The following is an 8,730-nucleotide window of genomic DNA, read 5'->3' as shown; positions in this document are numbered from 1 at the left end:
TGGGCATAGCTGCTTTTACCTACACGCCTCTGACTTCACTGCCCATTATGAAGTATGCCTGTTCTTTCTCTTCAGCACTCTGATGCTCTTTGACTCTGCATTTTATATTGGAATCTGAGAGAGAAAGGACAGTCTCATGGCAGAGCTCTCACAGTCAGTCACCAAGTCCCAGGCTGATGTCCTTGTAGGGTATGGTGTAAAAAGCACAACTGTCTGAAGGCACTCTGGGAACCCTCTGCTGCCTGTTGGACAGAGTCTCAGCTGGCACTTCCTCCAATGTGTGTAGGGGGAGGGAGGAGCTTAACCCAATTTCAGCCTCCTGTGGGACCAATGGCTTCCTTCCCGCTGGGGTTGCACCTGAATCCAGCTTCCAGTGGATCCCCAAGCCCCAAACAACTGGCAAACAGCTGGCATCCAACAGGCCCACCCTGGGGCCCCAGTAGCCTGATTCTTCCCTTGTGTGCAGGATTGCTCTTACACTTGCCTTATTAGAAGGGAGAGCGGCAGGGTGGAGGGGACCTCCCTGGAATTCACAGCCACACTGCATGTTCATTGTAGAACCCTAGCCCAGCATGACTTTCCATGGGGTCAGAGTGAAGGTGGGGGGACCCATGCCTTCTCTTGCTAACCGTGGCTTGTAGGTACTTTGCTTAATTGCCTTAGTTTTGGTGTAGTGGGTTGAAGTGTCTCCAAAATCCATGTTCGCCTGGAACCTCAGGATATATGCCCTTATTTGAAAATAGGGTCTCCAGATCCAGGAAATCTGGATAACTGGTGTCCTTATGAGAGAAAGTAGAGGGAGAATTGGACCTTAGAGACACAGAGAGAGGAAGTCGTGTGAAGTTGGAGGTAGATATCGGAAGGATGCCTCCACAAACCAAGGGATTCCAAGGGTTGCCGGCAGATACCAGGACTCAGCAGAGGCATGGGATGGTTCCTTCCTCAGAGCTCCCAGAAAAACCAACCCTGCCTGCACCCTAATTCCAGACTTCTGGCCTCCAGACTGTGAGAGAGTAAATTCCTGTTGCTTTAAGCCTCCCCCAGTTTGTGGTCATTTGTCAGGGCAGCCCCAGGAACCTACTACAGTTGGTTCTAGAAGCAGAACCTGAGAAGGGGATTCTTGTGCAAGTGCTCGAAGGGCTGGTTGAAGAAGGGCTGTGTGAGGAGCCCGGTGAGTCAGGGATGGTTTCAGCGGGAGACTGGACTCCGCCTGACCTCACAGGAGAGCTCTGGGGCACAGTGTCCTCCTGCAGGACTCGTGGCACCTGTGGCAGGGGTCACCTGTCTGGACCCTGGGCCAGCCAGTTACTGACCGGGCTGTCAGGGAGACGTGGGCTGAGCTGGTTCTTGTTTGGCAGGTGATTCTCTGGGGCGAGGGGTGGTGGCGAGGTAGCTAAGAGGCGTGAGCCGCTGAGCCTCAGAGCAGCTGGGAGGTGGGTGCCCAGTGCTGGGGCATCACAGCTTCCACTATGCCAGTAATTGTTTCTTAATCCACATCCGGTGAGGTTGTGGGATTTGTTATAGGTCCTGATACGTGATGAGTGGCAACCGCTTTGCTTGACCAGAGACACCCACAAATGGTACCATGCTGCCCAGCACATCAGATGCTCGCCGTTCTTCCAGCTATCTGCGGCTGGGGAGGGGAGTCACATGATCCAGAGAGATGCAGGGAATTTGGCTGGAGAGGCCCTCGGAGAGGGGCGGGGCTCCTGCTGAGGGAGGACTAAGGCAGTTCCTGTAACTGACTGAGCTCCATACAGAACCGGGACCAGCTGATGGTACAGGATGCAGGTCTGAAATACCTTTAACTGAGAGGAAGGAGATAGGTGATGACCACTGAATTGCTTTTTGCATCCATTACTCACAAAACGTTGAATAACAAAAATGAGGAATGGAATTTGTGTTGATGCAACGGGACATAGTAGCAATCCTTATTAACGAAAATTCTGTATCAGTTCCTATACATCTTATTTCGTGGTTAGCAGCACGTGTAGCAAAAATGAATATTTTTCATGGCCTCTTTCCCATTAACATGGTTACATTTTATGAAATAATAAATGTTCACATAAAGATGACATCATAAACTCCAGTCTCCAATTTTTTTTCTCTCCGTTGTATGCAACATATTCATTTTCCCTGGAAATAAAACACGCATGTAAAATTAAATCACCTGGCTATTTTAGGTTGCATTCTCCGGTGTACCTATTTGGAATGCCTTTCCAAATCAATAACAGCTTTTGAGGCAGAAACAATAACATCACAAATCAAACAAATTGTTTTCAGAGTTTTACCCAAAGTAATTGAGAATAAAAATGTGTTGTTGAGGGTTCTCCGTTATGTCTTCATACTTTCTTTGCTTGTGCTTGATTTACTTAGAGGCGCAGTTTAGATGGAAATGAACCAGGCACTGAGGGACAGAGATGGCAAACTGAGCAAGTTCTGGTGTAGCTTCCGTCAACCGTGGGTAGAGGTGCGCCTGGCAGAAAGGGGGTCAAGGAGGTACCCTCTCTCACCTAGTGCTGATGCCGAGAGGTAACTTGTTCACGGTCCTAGGGAGCAGCAGGGTACACATCTTCAAGGAGTTCTGCTTTCAGAACTCCAGCTTTAGAAAAATTGCAAAAGGCACTCTGTTCTTTGAGATGACCTCACTTCTTTCCATTCCCGGTACTACTCTCCCTCCCCCATCTCAGTTCATAACGGCGTCCTGACAGCAGCTGAGCGAGCGGTGAGGTCCTTGAAGGACACGCAGTCCAGCACCTGCTCAAAGGGCGCCTGGAAAAAAGAGCCACGTGCTTCTCATGCTGATGAAGGCTCCTTTCCTGATGCAGCCCCTCTGTCCCTTCTGTACTCCGCACACCTCGCCAGCCGTTTCCTACTACATCAGTCCTAAGTGTCTCTATCCGCTGACCCGCCCACCCTGTTTACCCAGGAGACTGCCGCCCCCGAGCCTGGGAGTGACACCCACATCCATCCCCATGCAGCCTTATGTTTATTCCCTTCCCTTCCCTTCAAAGACTGCTTTTTTAAAATTTTTTTCCTAAATCTTTCTAGGGGTTTCCAAAAGAAAAGACTGCCCAGGTCCTCATATGCTCCTCAACTTGGCAACTTTTTACCTCTTCTTTTATTTTTTACACTGAAATTATGCCCCCAACATGTTTATCATGCTTTACTTGCTTCTTAGTAACTGTGAAAAAGGTTTCCTAATTAGGTTGTCCATACTTCAGGGTTTGAAGCTCTGTTCCTCTTCTTATCAGCTGTATGGCTTGGGCAGCTTACCTAACTGTTCTGTGCCTCAGTTTTCTCATCTGGAAAGTGGGGTTGATAATAACGTCTCCCTCCTGTAGGACTGCTGTGAGAATTAAGTGAGTTTGTGCTTACAGAAGGTTTAGAGCAGCATGTGGCCAGCTGCAGGTGCTGAGTGTTAGCTATTATTTCTTCTCCTGCAGCCCCAGCTGTGCTGAGAAGATGCAGAGGGTTTCCAGCCCTGAACTGGCCACACCAGTGACTGAGAGTATCTCGCTATGATTTCATGGAGAAAACTCACATAACGAGTTCTTACGGGCAAATTTTGAAGTTGGTGCAAGACCATCCCTGTATCCCGGGGTCCCAGTCTTGGAAGAGGTACTTAATGCATGAATTATCAATCTCCTAGGGTTGGAGCTGTGAGTCCCAACATGCTGCCTTGACACTGTGACCCTAACCTGCCAATAGAGGAAAGAGATGGTGAAAAGGGATGGGAAACTAATGCTAACTTTGGTTTTCATATTTCAATAAATAGGAGGAGAAACTGAAAAACTGGAGGGAAGTGGTTTGTTTTGTGATAACAAAGACCAGTTATGTAACAATTCACTATTATTTCTGGAAGGTAACGGGTATAATTTAGAGGGTGTTTCTTGGTTTGACTTGGGGAAGAGCTCAGGGTCCTGTGCGGCTAAACACAAGATGCCCGGACAAAGCTGCAAGACCACCTCTCCAGGGGTGAATGAAGGGGGCCGGCCTAGGACTCGGGGTCTCTGTAGGATTCTCACTAAGTGACGTCGGGTGCTGCTTACACTCGCCCTCTCTGCTCCGGGAGCACAGGACTCGCTTTCTTCTACCCCACGGAGGCAGCACAATGGGCCAGTTTTCATAGCTGAGGTCATCTGTGAGGCTCTGGCCAGGGTGCTCACATTTCCCCAAAGAAAAATGGAGTTTGAGCATTTAAGATGCCACAGCATCTTTTCTAGAAGGTTCCGCTCCAAAAGTTCAAACCATTCAGAATATTTATGGGGGAGCAAGTAGTTTATCACAGGGATGTGAATGTCACTCTTTGTTCTGGAATGTTGCAGGTCAGGGGAGGGCATCTGGCTCTGCTCATGGCCACTCAGAGCCTTAGAGGAGATTGAAGAGGGCAGGGGCAGGACCCCTGAGCTTCTAAGGTGGAGACTCCAGTGAGTTAATGTGAGCAAATATCCCCCAACCACCCTCTAGAGATGGGTCTACTTTTGCAGCCCCAAAACACTTCACCTTGATATTGAAGGAGATCTTTAACTGCCATGTTTAATGTCAGTCCCTCCGATAATGTCCCCTTTCAGATCATTTCAGCTGTATCCCACATAGACCTCCACCTCCCTTTCCAAAGAAAAAGCAGTTTTTCTCATTCTCCATAAGCTCCTCCATACCTCCAGGTCGTGCCCACGGTTCAGCGCTCAACTTCAGTTCCTGGTAACTGCTGGCTTCACTCTGATTACAATCAACACGTTCCTTGGGAAGCCTGTTTTTACCTTGAAACACTTCCAGATCTGGTGAGCAAAGTGCATTAGTGCTTCTAGCAGCAGATGGATTTCTAAATTTACCAGGAAAAGACCTTCACGTGATGTTGGATGAACCTTGTAAACACCTGGAGATGGAAATTGTGTTTGATGAGAATAATCTCAGGTCGGGTTCATTCATTAAGCCCAAAATGCTGGCTGGTCACTAGTCTTGTCCTTACTGGTTATGCCCTGTAGGAATTGCTGGGAGAGATAGAGAATAATCGTTTCTGTTGGTGGAAGACAAGATGGATGTAATTGTGGCAAGCAGTAGATCAGACGATGCCCATAAAATCACTTGGACGTCTGGATAAAAAAACAGGGAAAATGTATGTTATGATGCTGTGCTCAGAATGATCACAGTGCAGCGCCCACAGGGAGTGTCACTGTAAAGTAATGGGGCAGATGGGTGGGTCCCCTTCAGTGGCCCCGAGCTGTAATCTGGGTGCAGAGCGGCCTGGGGTGACCTTGTTTTCTTTAGTGAAGTCGCTGCCTATGTGTTGAAAGCCTGGATGAATTTCTAGAATCACTTTTACATTGCTTGGCATTGTTAGTCAACATTGGAGTGTTTTATGAGTACTTTTCCACTTAATCACACTCTTTACTATTGTCAATTTTTTTTTTCTTTTTGTCCCTGTCACCAGATCTCTGCATATGTAGAAACACACACACACACACATGCACACACACACGGAGAGAGAGAGAAGGAGAGAGGGAGAGGAGGAAGGGGAGGGGAAGGGAGAGAGTGGCGAGCGAGATACCAAGGTTCATAATCGGCAGACTAACACTATCAAGTGACTGTGGGTTCTACCACTCAGAAGATCCCGAGTGTCACACGGGGCCGCCATCAGCGGAACTGGCAGTTCATCCTGCCAATTAGCTGCGATGCTCGGGACCAAATATTAGCAAGGCTGAAATTAATACCAAGTGATCATTTGCATCTGAAATTCAGTCGGGAGCCATTGTGAGATTTCCAATCCTGAGGTCACTGTCCTGAATATCAGCTGGGCCGGTACTTTAAAGGACTGTTTATTTTCCCAAACGTAAATAGGGCACCTGTTCTTCTTTGCATTTTCCTCCCATCCTAGCTGGCAAGGAAGTTTGTTTATATACGTCATCCTAAAGGTCAGCCTTCTCAGGCTGAAAAAGAAGGCAGGCGTCAGGTGAAATAGATCAGCCCGGTGCAGGGGGTGTCAGACATGCGGTGGGCGGGGTCAGGGAGCATCGATAATCCCGGCCCAGCAGCTGCTCCTTGTCTGGTACCTGCTTTGTGCTTGGCTGTGCGCTTGGCTCAGAGGGATTTGGACCCCGAGTTACCCGCAGGATGGTCAGCGCCCTACTTTTTGCCCTGTTCTGTTCACATGTCCAATACTGTCCCCTGCATAGCAGCCTGTATAGTTATTGTATGAGATACACCTACAGGCTGAAGACAGCCGCAGTTACTTAACTTGTGCTCATAGAAACGGGAGGGTACGTTGCTTTCCTCAGAGTAAAATTCTTTAAAATTGTATCTTTTATTTTTCTGAACTCACCCCTCCCACCAAGCTGCTTACATGTTTTTTAGTTGACAGTGAAATACTTTGTGAGTTATTTTCCTTTCTCTTTCCCTCTCCAGTGCTTGCCCTGCCCCTCAGTCTTGCATGTCTCCAGTTGACTATCTTTCCTTTTAAAACAGAGAGTGAAAGAATGAAGAGAGCTTTATTGCTGCTGTTATTTTTAAAAATTAGTGATGGTGATCAAAACTTGGAAATTGTCATTTCAGGAAGGTTTTCAAGGCTGTGTTTCTGTCCATTTGGTGCGTCACCGGCAATAATTTTTCTTGCGGTAACAATCATGTGGGAAAAGAATTTGAAATGACCTACTTTGTACACGATATCAAGCCTCAGTGTTCATATCGAGTATTGTTACATAGTCTCTCAATGTTTTACTTTATTATGTGTCACCTTCCATTAGGTTTAAGAATGTCATATATCATATTCTGTTCTGATATATATCCGTATATACTACCCAATACATATACAATTAGAAGGATGTGTTTTTATATATAGGGGAAATGGGGAGAATTTCACCTACTTTGCAAATTGGTCCTAACAGTTCATTATTTTTAATAAGTAGCAATCTTACCAGCAGCACTTTCCCACTGTAGATTTAATTAGTCTTTTTTTCCCCCTCCCTTTCACTAGTTGACAGAGCTGAGAGGAGGGAAAGGGCGGCAATTTGAAACCTTGTTAGAAATTTATGAAGTGCTAAAATGTTTCATTCCCAGAGGCTGGCTTGCCAGCTGTCACCGGAATGCACTTGCTGTCTGCCTCCCGGCCGGTCTGGGAAGGTACGGTGGAGGAGGGCTGCACCTGTGTGCACGGCTTTGCCTAAATGATGCTCTCCGTGATTAGCCCGGGGTGGAGGGAAGCTGATTATTTTCCCCACAATTGATCAGTAAGTAATTCCCCACAACTGGTGTGTAAGATGCACAATGAGGGGGCATTCAGAGATCAAGACCCTTCACTGGCTTTAATAAACACACTGGCAGTGCAGTGAGAGGGGTCATCTTTGGTCGTGGACACCAAATCACCACCCATCTTATTGGTGGCCTCCAGCAAATACTTAACCTATTTCTAATAAGATGACCCTGAACTAATTTCTTCTGGAGAAAATCCCTTCCTGAACATTTTACAAGATGTCAAAGATGGTCTTGTGAGGGGGCCATACCCTTCCTGCAATGACTTGATTTACCCTCGCCCAAATTCTTTACCCCACCGCTGTCCAAAGCCTCAAAATTCTTTCTCAGGGGGCACTCTTTTGGTTGGTGTTCTTAACTGGAGATGTCACTTGTGGCCACAGACACCCTGGCGAATAAACAATTCATAATAAAGGTGTGGCTGACTCACCCAGAGCTCTGGGCTTGGGGAGAGAGTTAACACCTGACGGCAGACACGAGGTGCGGTGGAGACCACACAGGAGGACCAGGAGGGCTGACCAGGGACCAGAGGGGCCTGGCAGCTCCTGAGAAGTTTGCCTCCAGTCTGGCCTTGCTCTGTGCGGGGTGGAGCCTGGGGGTCCGAGGGGCAGCCTCCTCTGCTGGTGCCGGAGCGCCTCACTGGGAGAGGGGCAGGTGCCCGACCATCTTTGCTTTAATCGCCATGCGCCCAGAGATGGCAACAACACTGATGAGGAAATGATGCTCTAAGCCCCTCCCCCCGCCCCCAAACTAACAGTTAGTGTGAAATATCTCTGGTGGCACAGAACCCTGTGACAAGTTCTTTTTTTTTTTAAATCTTACTTTCAATGTACCAGAGCTCTCTCTAATTAGGAGCTTTATTATCTGCACTCGTTTGCTAGGGCTGTCGTAACAAGCACCACAAGCTGGGGGACTTAACAGTAGACTTTCAAGGTGCTGGATTCCTTAGAGGCCTGTGGGAGAAGACCGAGTTCCATGCCTCCTGACTTGCAGACGGCCGTCTTCCTGTTCACATGGCCTCCGCCTGTGTGCCTGTGCCCAGGTTTCCCCTTTTCATAAGGACAGAGTCAGATCGGATTAGAGCCCCTCACTCACAATGACCTCATTTTACCTCGATGACTTCTGTAAAACCCTATCTTTAAATGAGATCACATTCTGAGCTAATGGGGGTTATGATTTCAAACCTTGTATTTTGAAGGGACACAATTCAGTCTACATACTCTCCATTCACTTATCCAAAAACTACATGTCAGACGGCCATCAAGGGACCTCCCTGGTGGCGCAGCGGTTGAGAGTCCGCCTGCCAATGCAGGGGACACGGGTTCGAGCCCTGGTCCGGGAAGATCCCACATGCCGCGGAGCAACTAGGCCCGTGAGCCACAACTACTGAGCCTGCGCGTCTGGAGCCTGTGAGCCACAACTACTGAGCCTGCGAGCCACAACTACTGAAGCCCGTGAGCCTGGAGCCCGTGCTCCACAAGA

Source organism: Balaenoptera musculus, chromosome 4 (assembly GCF_009873245.2).
Source record: "Balaenoptera musculus isolate JJ_BM4_2016_0621 chromosome 4, mBalMus1.pri.v3, whole genome shotgun sequence".
Lineage (NCBI taxonomy): Eukaryota > Metazoa > Chordata > Mammalia > Artiodactyla > Balaenopteridae > Balaenoptera > Balaenoptera musculus.
This window is presented reverse-complemented; position numbering follows the sequence as displayed.